The 13958-nt window shown below is 45.1% G+C and overlaps 1 protein-coding gene across 2 annotated transcripts in view; it reads left to right on the top strand.

The window, feature by feature from the left end:
• The first annotated feature begins 11765 nt into the window (after positions 1-11765).
• LOC123169478 (putative wall-associated receptor kinase-like 16) overlaps positions 11766-13958 on the top strand; it is a 12912-nt gene continuing 10719 nt past the window's right edge. For both annotated transcript variants that reach the window (XM_044587354.1, XM_044587353.1), the window contains exon 1: positions 11766-12001. The gene's annotated coding sequence lies outside the window, so the exon portion shown is untranslated. The remainder of the gene's footprint in view (positions 12002-13958) is intronic.

The following is a 13958-nucleotide window of genomic DNA, read 5'->3' as shown; positions in this document are numbered from 1 at the left end:
CCTTCGCCGAGATCTTTTTTCTGAAAATTAGCTTTCTTGCGGCCAAAGAAGAGCAGCAACCGCCTTACGGGGGGGCCCACGAGGAGGGCAGGCGCGCCCCCTGCCTCATGCCCCCCTCGGGCACCATCTTGCGTTGATGCTTCTTCCATATTTTCCAAATATTCCAAAAATATTCTCCGTCCGTTTTTATTCCATTTGGATTCCGTTTGATATGGGGTTTCTACGAAACATAAAACATGCAACAAACAGGAACTCACACTGGGCACTGGATCAATATGTTAGTCCCAAAAATAGTATAAAAAGTTGCCAAAAGTATATGAAAGTTGCATAACATTGGCATGGAACAATCAAAAATTATAGATACAACGGAGACGTATTACGCCCCAGCCTTCTTCATGCATATGATGAATAAGGTGTTTATGGACTTCTTGGACAAATTTGTGGTGGTGTTCATCGATGACATCCTCATTTACTCAAAAAGCAAAGACGAACATAAGGACCACCTCCGAGCAGTTTTGCAAAGACTCCGCGATCATCAGCTTTACGCCAAGTTCAGCAAATTTGAGTTTTGGCTCAAGCAAGTTGTATTTTTAGGGCATGTTCTCTCGGCAGAAGGAATAGCTTTGGATCCAAGCAAGGTAAAAGATGTGCTTGATTGGTCCGCACCCACGACAGTCTCAGAAATCCGAAGTTTCCTTGGACTAGCCGGATATTATCGCCGTTTTATTGAAGGATTCTCCAAGATTGCCAAACCCATCACAGAGCTCCTAAAGAAGAATAAGAAGTTTGAATGGACTGAGAACTGCGAACGGAGTTTCAAGGAGCTAAAAACCAGATTGACGTCAGCACCAGTATTGACTCTTCCCGACATCTACCGCAGTTTTGATGTCTATGGTGACGCCTCCAGAAAAGGCCTTGGATGCGTACTGATGCAAGATGGCAAGGTTGTGGCTTATGCATCCCGACAACTATGGCCACACGAGGGAAATTATCCCACTCATGATTTGGAATTGGCTGCGGTGGTGCATGCTTTGAAGATTTGGAGACATTATCTTATTGGAAAGAGGTGCCAGATATTTACCGACCACAAGAGTCTCAAGTATATATTCACTCAGCCCGAGTTGAACCTTCGTCAGCGAAGATGGCTCGAATTGGTTAAGGATTACGACCTCGGTATAAATTATCACCCGGGAAAAGCTAATGTGGTTGCTGACGCTCTCAGCCGCAAACCGGCCAACCTGAATGCTCTAATGGAATATTTTCCTCCTGAGCTTTATGGAGAAATTGCCCAGCTTAATTTGGTAATCATGGATGCCCGTCTTGCCAGTATATTGGAAGTTGCTCCTACCCTCGAATAAGAAATTCACAGCGCTCAAGCAAATGACAAATCATTGCAATTATATGCCAAGCGTATGCAACAAGGACAGACACAGGATTTCTCTAGAGATCAGCAAGGTACGCTAAGATTCCGAGGAAGGATTTGCGTACCCAGCCAAGAAGGTCTGAGGAAGAAATATTGACAGAAGCACATGAATCGCCGTACTCAATTCACCCAGGTGGCACTAAAATGTACGAAGACCTTCGTAAGGTATTCTGGTGGAATGGAATGAAGAACGGCATCGCTTACTTTGTGGCTTGTTGTGATATATGCAACAAGGTAAAGGCGGAACACCAAAAACCCGTCGGACTCCTTCAAACCGTTACCTGTATCCCAATGGAAATGGGATGATGTCTGCATGGATTTCATCACCGGTTTACCAAGGACTCACCGAGGAAATGACGCAATATGGGTCATAGTGGACACCTTAATGAAGGTGGCACATTTTCTTCCCACCCGGACCACCTACTATGCCGATCAACTTGCACAATTGTATGTGTCCCGAATCGTCAGTCTGCATGGAGTACCAAAGAATATCACTTCGGATAGAGGATCTCTCTTCACCTCAGCATTTTGGTCCAGACTACATCAAGCCTTGGGAATTGCTCTGAAATACAGCATGGCTTATCATCCCCAGACAGATGGACAAACTGAGTGAGTAAACCAAATACTTGAAGATATGCTCCGGGCATGTGCATTGGCCCAAGGGTCCAAGTGGGAAGACTATCTGCCATACGCTGAGTTTTCCTACAACAACAGTTTCCAGACCAGCTTAAAGATGTCACCCTTTGAAGCTCTGTATGGCCGTAAGTGCCGCACTCCGCTGAATTGGTCTCAAACCGGGAACAACCATATTTTCGGGACTGATGTGATGATCAAAGCTGAGAAGCAAGTCAAGGAAATCCGAGACAGACTGCAGTTGGCCAAATCTCGACAGAAGAGTTATTATGACGCCAAACACCGTCAGATCAGCTTCGAACCCAGAGAACACGTCTATCTCCGAGTTACCCCTATGAAAGGAGTTAAGAGGTTTTAGACCCGAGGAAAATTGGCACCCAGATATATCGGTCTGTTTCCAGCCATGGCCAGAGTCGGAATAGTTGCATATCAATTGGAATTGCCACCCGAACTGTCAGAGGTACACAATGTGTTTCATGTCTCACAGCTAAGGAGATGTATCTCGCCACCGGAGAAAAGGACTGATATGACAGAGATAGAACTGGCTAAGGATTTGACGTATGAGGAAAAACCAATCAGAATATTGGCTGAGACAGAAAGAGTCACTCGCGGCAAAGTGCTAAGGTTTTACAAGGTTCAGTGGGAACATCACACCGAGGAAGAGGCAACCTGGGAAAGAGAGGAATTTTTAAGGACTGCCTACCCAGGATGGTTTTCCCAAGCAACCGAATCTCGAGGACGAGATTCATCCTAAGTGGGGGAGGTTTGTGACAGCCTGGATTTTGCCTTCTCTCTTTTTCCGGACATGGTTTTGACTTTGCCTTGGATTTGAGTTTTTGGAATCAATACAAATGGACTTGTCACTTGGGCATGCCCTTGACTTTCACCCAAGTGACCTATCTACTTCTCCTTCAACCTTAGTTCTCTGAAAAATCCTCAAAACAATCAAATGAATATTTTTCATAAAAGGAAAATATTCATTTTCTCCTTTGAAACTCATTTCAGAAACTTGTGCTCCAAAGCAACCCCCATTTTTATTGCTCCTAAAAATCTGAAATAATTCCTGAATATTCTTTGAACCATGGCCCACCTTCCCAAGAAAAAATATTGCATGACTTTTTGTAGTATCTTTGCTACAGAAAATAATTTCTCTTTTGGCCCAAAATTTCACTTTGAACAGCAAGTGCATTTTTCCTTGATCCTTTGGACCTGATTTTTCTTGAGCCTCTTCACCCTCCTAAGTAACCCTTAACCCAGGAGATCAGCCCTAATGGCCATCTAGAAGCTATCCAAACATAGCAGCCAAGTTTCTGTCCAGAAACTTGCCAAGATGGTTGAGTCACATCTGGTCGGCCTGGCATTGAGTCCTCAGCTTCCCTACACCCATCACTGCATGGACTTTAGCCCAGACAAGGTTTGGCCGATCGTGGGCGTCGTTTTGACCATGCCAGGGTGGTGACCTCGACCAGAGATCGCTGGCAATCCCCGCAGCCCAACCACCCCACTCCAGAGCCCCTCTAGCTCTATCAACCTCTCCGGCTCGTCGTTGGGGATCCTCTGGTGTCGCCTGGACGCAGCTGAGCCCCTAGAGTTGCCCCTCGTCGTCGCCTTCTTCCTCTCCGGCAAGCCCCGTCCGCCACCGCCGCTTGCGAGCTTGATTGTGAGCAACTCCGGCCATCCCCCGGCAAGCCACGGGTACGGGCAGGTGCGCCACGACCCCCTCTCCACTTCTATCCCTCTAGTTTTTCCCAAAACCCACTCGTCGCCGGCGTAGGCTCCGGCGGAGCGCCACCGCGCTCTGTTTCCCCTCTCCCCCTCTCTCTCCTGACCGGTGGGGCCCGGTGTCAGCCTCACCACTCGCACCCGAAGCGGTACGAGGGGAGGCGTATCCTGGCTTTACGCCATCGACGTCACCCCCCCCCAGGTTTTCTGATTTATTCAAAATAATTCAAATATTTGACCACAACTTTGACCAGTGATAACCCCTAGCCCCTAAGTCCAAATGAGTTGATTCTTTTTGCATTGTGTTTGTTTCAGAAAGCTCTAGCAGCACACCAAAATGTGAAATTTTCCTTGCTGTCTAGAATTTCTGGTGATTTTCAGAATAGTTTTTGATATTTTGTTTTGTGGTCTTTAAATATTTTCAGAAGAAGGAACTTGCCTTGAAGACAACCAGGAGGAGTGTGACCCTCCTCTGCACTAAGGCAAGCCACACCAGCATTTGGATGGTGTCATTTCAATATCTATGATTGTTTCTACTTAAATATGAGTTCTTATATGCATTTAAAAATTTGTTAAAAATATATGGTTGCTTGCTAGTTACTTTGTCATGCATGAAATGCTTGTTTAAGTTACTGGTTGAATGCATGGACTAGTTTGGTCTAGTAGAATAAAATTTTGCCTTAGTTATATTGCTATGATAAATAATGATAGTTCTTTTGGTAAGTGATATCTACATATAAATTATGAGTTAATAAAAATATTGCATGATAATAAAAGTTGAGGGAGAACCAGTAAAGTTTAATCATGAGTAGTGCAAGCAAGTTATGTTGATAAGTTTGATCCGTACATGGGAGTTGTATGCTTTGCATGTTGATTAGTTGCATGATCATGGCATCGTATGACTTGGTAGTTTAAATTTTTATTCAAGTTAAACATGTTAATAAGTCCACTTCAATATGACGTTGATCAAGTCATGGTGCCACTGAATCGGGTTTCTCTCAGTACGACCACATTTACCTTGTGGGAGGTCTTGATTCGGTCCTTTGTTGTGCCTCTCGCCGGTGCCTCGAACGAGGGAAGGTTATGGGCGTGCATACCCTGGCCCGGTAAGCAGACATAACCTTGTGTGCCCGTTTGTTTTTATGGTACCTTGTCCCCGTTTGGGACCGTTTTGCCACGACGGTGGCCGTTGGTGTCTTTGGTAGACACGGGGCCACCCAGGACATAGCGCTGAGAGGGAGTTTGTCGGAGTGGCCGGGAGAGTGTCATGACATGGGGAGGGTTTCGTCGGAATGCCGTTGGTCCACCCGAATGAGAGGGCGAGGCCGTGGATTCCGTGGTGTGGGTAAAGTGCGCTACCTCTGCAGAGTGTATTAAATCTATCGATAGCCACATCCTCGGTTATGGGCACAACTCGGAAGTAAGTCACACCATGGATCAACTTTTATAATTAATCTTGCACACTAAATAACTGTTGATGGCACTGATGATTCTGGAGATCATGAGCTGATCATGAGTGATTGGTTTCAGTTGTGATCCGGGTATGATCACCATTTGGTTACGATGTAACCCGTCTGGTAAGCGAGTCCGTGGGACTTGGTGCACATGTTGGTTTCACCGCATTAGTAGCATTACTTGCATTGCATTAACCTGATTAATTTTCATGATATTGTTTGTCATTATGCTTATGTTTGTTGTGAGCTTGCAAGTACATTCAATGTACTGACCTGGCGTGTCATGCCAGTTTTCAGGCAAGTCGTTTCGCATCGAAGAGCTTCCCGCGTCTAGGCGGTGTCCACGTCGGTGTCCCTGTGCTATGGAGTCCCACTTCGTCGTTCTTCCGCTGCCGCGTAGTTCGTGTAATCGAGGCCCCTTTATGTTCATTAAATAATGTACATACTGTTCAGCCGCACCGTGTGTGCCGCTTGGCCTCTTATCTCGATGTAATATCAGACCCGTGTAATCCGCTAGCATCAATAAAGCGGTTGTTTCTGTACCATGTTGTTGTGTGTTGCCAAAAGACTTGATCTCTGGGCTGGCAATGCAAGGTCAACCGGTTGCTCTGAGCCGGGGTGCCAGAACGCTACCTAGCAGGCCTGGCATGCTTGACATATCTGGGAGCGCCTAATCAAGGAGTACTCCTTCGAGAGTCCCCGCAAGTGTCACTGGGGGTGGGCTGGGAGCTCGGCACTTGGCGCGGTCTCAGCTGCCCCCATGGGCGCTGCCTCCGGATTTTATTTTTTAATTTTTCTGTACATGTTTTCGATTTTTGATGATTTCGGGTTTTCATTTTTCCTCGGTTTTTCTTGGGTTTTGGGCCCAATTTTTTTAATTGTTTTACACGAAAAATGTGTTTTTTTCTTCCGCTAGAGGCACATATTTACTTTTCGTGGAGGCACGGATTAAATTTCCGGGAGAGGTGCCTCTCGGAAAAGGAAAAAAAGGCCTTTCGCGAAAGGCATGAATTTGCTTCTCGTGGAGGCACGGATTTGCTTCCGCGAGAGGCACGACCATGCCTCTTGTTGGAAATATGCCCTAGAGGCAATAGTAAATTGGTAATTATCATATTTCCTTGTTCATGATAAATGTTTACTGTTCATGCTAGAATTGTATTGACTAGAAACTTAGATACATGTGTGAATACATAAACAACCATAGACATGAGTTATCATTTCATAACAGAATCACATCATTAGGAGAATGATGTGATGGACAGAACCAATCGTAAGCTTAGCAACAGATCGTATCACTTAGTTATTTGCTATGGCTTTCTTCATGTCAAGTATCAGTTCCTCAAACCATGAGGTGATGCCACTCCCAGATACCTGAGGAATACTTTGTCTGCTATCAAACATCACTTCATAACTGGGTGATCATAAATGTGCTCTACAGGTATCTCCGAAGGTGTCTGTTTGCTTGCATCGATCAAGACTAGGATTTGTAGCTCCGTGTGCCGGAGATATATCTTTGGGCCCTCACGGTAATACAACACCACAAGAAGCTTCATGTGACTAATGAGTTTAGTCATGGGATCTTGTATTACGGAACGATTAAAGAGACTTGCCGGTAATGACATTGAACTAGGTATGGAGATACCGACGATCTAATCTTGGGCAAGTAACATATCGCCGGACAAAGAGAATTGCATACGGGATTATCTGAATCCTCGACATCATGGTTCAACTGATAAAGATCTTTGTGAAATATGTAGGAATCAATATGGGCATTCAGCTCCCACTATTGGTTATTGACCGGAGAGGTGTCTCGGTCATGTCTACATGATTCTCGAACCCATAGGGTCGCACGCTTAACGTTCGGTAGCGCTAGGGTAATGTTGAGATATTAATAGTGGAAAGTCTGAAAGTAGTTCAGAGTTTCGGATGGGATCAAGGACATTACGAGGAGCTCCGAAATGGTCCAGAGGTAAAGATTTATATATGGTAAGTCATATTCAAGGTTCTGGAAAAGTTTGAGAATTTTTGGTAGAGTACCGAGAAGGTTCTAGAAGGTTCCGGGGTTCCATCATGGGGTCCAACGACCCGGGAAGGTCCCACATGGACTGAGGGGTGGAGCTACAGCCCACATGGTCTGGCAACACCATTCCCCAAGGCACATGTCGTTTAAATCTAGAGATAAGGTCTTATCTCTAAATTTAAAGGGTTGAATCTTGAGATAAGATGTTATCTCGAAGTTTAAAGGGATTTCTTCCATGTGGCCGGCCCTAGGAGGGTTTTGCACCCCCTCCCCTGCCCCCTAGCCTATATATAGAGGGGGAGGCACATGGGGGTGGCCATCCCTTCAACCTTGCCCATTGCCTCTCCCAACTCCTCCCACGTTTCTTCAGTACGCACTTGGTGAAGCCCTGCCAGAATTTCACTGCCACCACCATATACTGTCATGCTAGTTCCAATGTCATCTACCTCCTCTCCCTTGCTTCTGAATCAAGAAGGAGAGAATGCCATCTAGCTAAACGTGTGCTAATCTCGGAGGTGTCGTCCGTTCGGCACTAGGTCAAATTGGATTCCGATTGGATAGTGAAGAGTACGACTACATCAACCGTGTTATATACGCTAACGCTTTCAGTCTACAAGAGTATGTAGACACACTCCTCTCCCATTGCCATGCATCTCCTAGGTTAGATATTGGGTGTTGTTCATAGATTTTTTTTATTTTCATGCTTCGTTCCCCATCACCTCTTGCAAAAGGGAAAATGTGTCTTTTTTTCCTACCACAAGAGGCATGGATTTGCTTCTCGTGGAGGCACGGATTTATATCCGCGAGAGGCACGGATTTACTTCTCGTGGAGGCACGGCCATGCCTCTCACAAAAGAAAAAAAATGTGTTTTCCTTTTATCTTCTACCACGAGAGGCACAGATTTACTTCTCGTGGAGGCACGGATTTGCTTCCGCGAGAGGCACGGTCAATAAAAGGAAAAAATGTGTTTTTTCGCAAGAGGCATGGATTTGCTTCCGCGAGACGCACAGTGCCTCTCGGAAAAGGAAAAAACTTGCTCCTGGTTCTGGGTTTTTCTGTTGGAAATATGCCCTAGAGACAATAATAAAGTGGTTATTATTATATTTCCTTAATCATGGTAAAGGTTTATTATTCATGCTAGAATTGTATTGACCGGAAACTTAAATACATGTGTGGATACATAAACAAATACCATGTCCCTAGTAAGCCTCTACTAGACTAGCTCGTTGATCAAAAGATGGTTAAGGTTTCCTAACCATAGCCATGTGTTTTCACTTGATAACTGGGTCATATCATTAGGAGAATGATGTGATGGACAAGACCCATCCATTAGCTTAGCATATGATCATTCAGTTTATTGCTACAGCTTTCTTAATGTCAAATACATATTCCTTCGACCATGAGATCATGCAACTCCCGGATACCGGAGGAATACCTTGTGTGCTATCAAACGTCACAACGTAACTGGGTGATCATAAATATGCTCTACATGTATCTCTGAAGGTGTCTGTTGAGTTGGCATGGATCGAGATTGGGATTTGTCACTTCGTGTTACGGAGAGGTATCTCTGGGCCCTCTTGGTAATACAGCATGACAAGAAGCTTGCAAGCAAAGTAACTAAGGGGTTAGTTACGAGATGATGTATTACGGAACGAGTAAAGAGACTTGCCAGTAACGAGATTGAACTAGGTATGGAGATACCGACGATCGAATCTCGGGCAAGTAACATACAGACAGACAAAGGGAACTACGTATGTTGTCATAAAGGTTCGACCGATAAAGATCTTCGTAGAATATGTAGGAACCAATATGGGCATCTAGGTCCCACTATTGGTTATTGACCAGAGAAACGTCTCGGTCATGTCTACATCATTCTCGAACCCGTAGGGTCCGCACGCTTAACATTCGTTGACGTTATAGTATTATATGAGTTAGTGAGCGAATGTTGTTTGGAGTCCCGGATAAGATCACGGACATGACGAGGAGCTCCAGAATGGTCCGGAGGTAAAGATTGATATATAGGATGATAGTATTTGGTCTCCGAAAGAGTTTCGGAATGCATCGGAGTATTATCGGATCACCGGAAGGCGTTCCGGAAGGCCACGGGAGCATATTGGGCCAACCGGGCCAATGAGGAAGAGCACACCGGCCCACATGGGGCTGGCGCGCCCCCACCTCATGGCAGGCGGCCCTAGGGAAGAAAGGGAGAGGGCTAACCCCCTCTTTCCTTCTCTTCCACATGCATGGAAAGGAAAGGGGGGGCTCCCCTCCTGCCCCCCCCCCCAAGCTCCAGGAAGGAAGGGGGGCGCGACCAGGGCAGGCGCCTAGGGCAGCCGCCGGCCCCCTTGGGGCACCCTAGGTAGCCTCCCTCCCCCTCCACCTATATATATGTGAGGAGGGAGAGGGGCAAGACACACCACAATCCCCAGGTCGTGTGCGGCGCCCCCTTTCCCTCTAGTTCTAGTTCCTCCTCCGTCCAAGTCCGTTGTGCTTGGCGAAGCCCTTCGGATAGTTTCACCACCACCGTCACCACGCCGTCGTGATGCCGGAACTTATCTACTATTTCGTCTCTCTTGCTGGATCGAGAAGGCGAGGCCGTCATCGAGCTGAACGTGTGCTGAACGCGGAGGTGCTGTACGTTCGGTACTTGATCGGGACGGATCGTGAAAGTATACGGCTACATCAACCGTGTTGATAAACGCTTCCTCTTAGCGATCTACAAGGGTATGTAGATGCTCTCCCCTTCTCGTAGCTATGCATCTCCGTGGATAGATCTTGTGTGTGCGTAGATTTTTTTTTTGTTTTCCATCCACGTTCCCCAACATTTTCGTCCATTTTTCGTGAAAAAATGTTCATTGAAACCTATCAACATGGGATCTAATTTTGAAGATCTCAATGCGATGAATCCAATAGTGAACACGGTTCAAGATTTGGACGCATGGTTTGAGAGATGAAACGCTTAAATAAACGAATATACGAAAAAAGTGAAAACTGTCAGGTGACGATAAGTGTCGCACACTTGTCGTAAACTGGAAAGATGGGAGTGACATTTGCAAGGGGTACTTATTAATTAGTGATTTTGGACATGCCGTGGTGTCACCTGTTATAGCACTTGGGTCGTGCCTGGGCTGGAAGACACAACACGTGACACGGCTCGGCTAATAATCCTGCCATGACAGGCCGTGCCGTGCGAGGCCCGATTAGGATGGGCTGGGCCGTGTCGTGCCATACCGGGCCGGGACGTTTGGCCAGCTCTAGTCTCTTGGTGATCTGCCCTTAGTGGGCCAGTGAGAGCACCTGTTCGGCCCAGCCCAGAGGCCGCCTTGCCCTGCTCGCTGAGAACGAATGCGTGAAACCTGGGAACTCCTATGCGCCGCATTTTGCGGCAAGTAGCCGCCCAACGCACACAGAAGCAGTGAACTGGGTCGTCCCAGCAGCAAGAGCGCACTTGAAAAATCCAAAAATAATGCCCTCGATCAGGTTCGAACGCACGACCGCACACACCTGAAGAGGCTTGCTGTTCAATTCCTAGCTCGGGGCTTTAATAAGGCAGCATTGTTGGATCGAACGTCTTATGAAAATTCAAACACGATTTTTTAAGGAAGTGAATACTTTTTGAAACGCGAAATATTCAAAAACATCGAACAAATTTTTAGAAAATAGAACATCTATTGATTTTGCGATTTTTCTAAAAAATGTCAATATTTTTTGAAATTGGGAATAAAATTGGAAAACACGAACATTTTTTTAAACTCCAAACAAAATTGAAAGCATGAATATATTTTCAGATGTGAACAAAATTTGAAAATACAAACATTTTTTGAATCTGTGAATATTTTTTGAAAATATGAACAATTTTTTGAAACTCCGAACAAAAATTGAAAACATGATCATTTTTCAGATGTGAACAAAATTTGAAAATACGAACGTTTTTTGAATCTATGAACATTTTTTGATAATACGAACAATTTGAAAGAAAACAAATTGTTGACAAATGCGAACATTTTCTAAAAATACGAACATTTCCTAAAATTCAAGGACATTTTTAAATTTTTGATTATTTTTTAAAAGGGCAACAGTTTTTAAATTCTCGAACACTTTAGTGTGAACATTTTTTAAAGTTGTGAACAATTTTTGAAAAAAATGAGAACAATGTTTGATTGGGAACAGTTTTTTGAAACACTGAACAATTTTCAAAAACAAGAAGCATTTTTTAATTTCGAACAATATTTGAATTCTCGAACTTATTTCAAAATAAAAAGAAAAAGGTAAATAAAGAAAAGAAAACAAAAACAAAACAGATAAAACAGAAATGAAAAAGTAAAAAAGAAACTGAAACAGAAAATAAAAGGAAAATACCCCGCTTTAGGAAGCTTCTAGAAACGGATAAAAACCGTCTGGGAAACTTCTAGAAAGTTCCCAAAACCGGAACTGCCTACAGCGGGAGATGGTCCGGCCCACTTTATCGCGCCCCTGTGGGATCGGTCGACTGTTTGACGCAGAGAGCGTCAAATAGGGTTTTCTGCGAAACTCCCCTCGCCGCCGTCCCTGTCCGCTCGACCACCCCACGCGGCATGCTCCACCAGCTCCGGCACCCACAACCGGGGCGGCGGGGCGTAGGAATAGCCGGCAGCGGAGGTTCTTCCCTGGACCCCTCGGTGGTGGGTGAGCTCGACGGGGAGCCGCGCCACCACTGAACGCCGATTCGGGATAGAAGCATTCACTTACGCGCCAGGCTGCAGAAGAAGGTATCCTATCTCCAGAAAGTTCGCTCGTGCCCACGGATAGCTTGAAAATCCGAGTAAAAATTGTACGAACACCCAACACCCGTTCGCTAGTACTGTACTACACAATATTGCTTTATCAAGTGTATTCTTCACCCTATAGCTACGGCTGTCAGACGGGGTCATTTCTTCATTTGTCAATCCTACGCATGATACAGTTTGCATAACGCGTTGGCGTCATCGTTAGTTAAACTATTACAAGGATGCAATTTTAGAATGAATATGCCTTTTCCTGCTAAGAAAGTAAATAGTTCTGAATTTCGGGTACTGCATATATGTTCTCGTAAACCTCAAGTATGCAATTACATAATTCTTGTGCTGTTACTGTGTTACATGGTGCCGGTGTCCTCTACAGAACTGGATTAGCAAGCACTTGCAAACTCCACAAGATTTTCCTTCTAATAATTCTCGCCATAGTCCTTCAGAGGACAGCAATCTTGCCAGAAACTGGCTGTACCATGATGAATCCCCTCTGCATCAACCCCTCATCTGTTCATATCCTGGGTGGTTCACCATCACTGGAATCATCATCTGAATCTCGTGCAGGAATGGTAAATACATCATATTCATGAGGTGATCTAAAGCTAACTCTCCTTGCGGCACTGTTTTGACTCCGCACAGACACTCCACCAATGGAGATGCTCTCGTTGATGATTGGTGAGTTGCTCTCGGAAGAGAAGTCAGAGTTCAGTGGGCAGACCTTCGGAGAGTACCTTCGAGCCGGTGTTCCTTCGGTCGCCCCCATTTCCCAGCTTGGTTGCGGATACAGAAGTTCTTCAAGTGTGAGCTGTCTCACTTCTGTTCCTAATTCACTGCATTCGTGAAGCTCTTGCTTCTGCAGACAACTGGGCATCATTCGGTACCAGATCACTTTGAGATGGCGAGAATAGCAGCACTGTAAGCACATTCTTACCTCTAGAGGATGGTGAGATGAGATAGTGAATCAATTTGACCACCCCGTGTTATTGTGTAGTGCGTACCAACATGTATTTATGGACAAGCGTGCATGCTTTAATTGGATGCCCCTCAGGAATTAAATTGTTGTTATGCATAGACTAGGCTGTAATAAAACTTTGGGCATATCGATATCACAGGGATACGGCGAGGGGTTCAAGACAAACTGGTTCCTTAGTTTGGAACTTTTGATAGATAACAATTTATATTATTTAAATAGCTGCCGAGAGAAGCCTAGGGAGTTGATTATTTGCTGTTGGGTGTATTTGTAGGGAGTTCTAGAAAATATATTCAAAACTAGCACTTGTTATTTCAGTTATCATATTTATCATTTCTGGCTGCTAACTGAGGGATTATAGTAGCCTAGACTATGTCTGGACTTTATTGAATGTGCTAGCAGTGCATATAAGAAAGTGATATTTTTCAACGGATATTACGAAATGGAAGTTCTGCTGTTGTCTGATTCTGTTGGAGCTTGGAATCCCAATATATTTGGGAGATATCCATTGCCATCTAGGAAGATTACGAGAAACTCAAAATATGACTCTGTCCAGAAACCAAGCACTCTTGTTGTTTACACCATCCTTTGTAAATTTTTTTGACCTAGGCAACTCTTCTTGTTGTTTACACCATATCTTGTATTGTCATGTTCCTTTAACACGAAGTTGTATTGGCACTATAGCAAAAGCTGGCATAACTTTTTCAGAGTTCACCATCAACACAGTTTAGAGTTGCCAACTTGCTATTCATGTAGAAACATTTCATGGACCTGTGATGTGACACATATATTTTTAGGGTAAGATATGACACAATTATGTTGTATCTTGACCATGGGTTTTTCCTTGTCATGTATATCCCTTGCTTTTGGCCCCGCTCCCTCGTCCCCTCCGCCCCGCTCTCGTTAGGGTTTCCCCCCGCCGCCGCCGCCGCCCTCCCCCGCTCCCGCCGCCCCCGGCCGCCGGCGGGC

Source organism: Triticum aestivum, chromosome 7D (genome assembly GCF_018294505.1).
Source record: "Triticum aestivum cultivar Chinese Spring chromosome 7D, IWGSC CS RefSeq v2.1, whole genome shotgun sequence".
NCBI lineage: Eukaryota > Viridiplantae > Streptophyta > Magnoliopsida > Poales > Poaceae > Triticum > Triticum aestivum.
This window is presented reverse-complemented; position numbering and strand designations above follow the sequence as displayed.